Source organism: Arachis duranensis, chromosome 7 (genome assembly GCF_000817695.3).
Source record: "Arachis duranensis cultivar V14167 chromosome 7, aradu.V14167.gnm2.J7QH, whole genome shotgun sequence".
In the NCBI taxonomy this organism is placed as follows: Eukaryota; Viridiplantae; Streptophyta; class Magnoliopsida; order Fabales; family Fabaceae; genus Arachis; species Arachis duranensis.
Genome location: NC_029778.3, coordinates 44656381 through 44657097, shown reverse-complemented (window position 1 = coordinate 44657097; position 717 = coordinate 44656381).

The window sequence follows — 717 nt, the reverse complement described above, 5'->3', positions numbered from 1 at the left end:
AGAAACACGTCATGATCCGGAGTTGAACGCCCAAAACACGTTATAACTTGGAGTTCAACTCCAAGAAAAACCTCAGCTCGTAGATAGATCAAGCTCAGCCCAAGAATACACCAAGTGGGCCCCGAAAGTGGATTTATGCATCAATTACTTACTCATGTAAACCCTAGTAGCTAGTCTAGTATAAATAGGATAAGTTACTATTGTATTAGACATCTTTTGACAGTTTAATCTTTTGACTTTGTAGTCTTGGATCATTCGGTCTCTTGATCATTCAGGGGGCTGGCCATTCGGCCATGCCTGAACCTTTTACTTATGTATTTTCAACAGTGGAGTTTCTACACACCATAGATTAAGGGCGTGGAGCTCTGCTGTACCTCAAGTTTCAATACAATTATTATTACTTTCTATTCAATTCTCTTCTATTCTTATTCCAAGATATACGTTACACTTATCTTTGATGAATGTGATGATCCGTGACACTCATCATCATTCTCACCTATGAACGCGCGTGACTGACAACCACTTCCGTTCTACTCTAGGCCGGGCGCATATCTCTTAGATTCCCCAACAGAATCTTCGTGGTATAAGCTAGATAGATGGCGGCATTCATGAGGATCCGAAAAGTCTAAACCTTGTCTATGGTATTCCGAGTAGGATTTTGGGATTGAATGACTGTGATGAGCTTCAAACTCCTGAAGGCTAGGCGTGATGACAAGC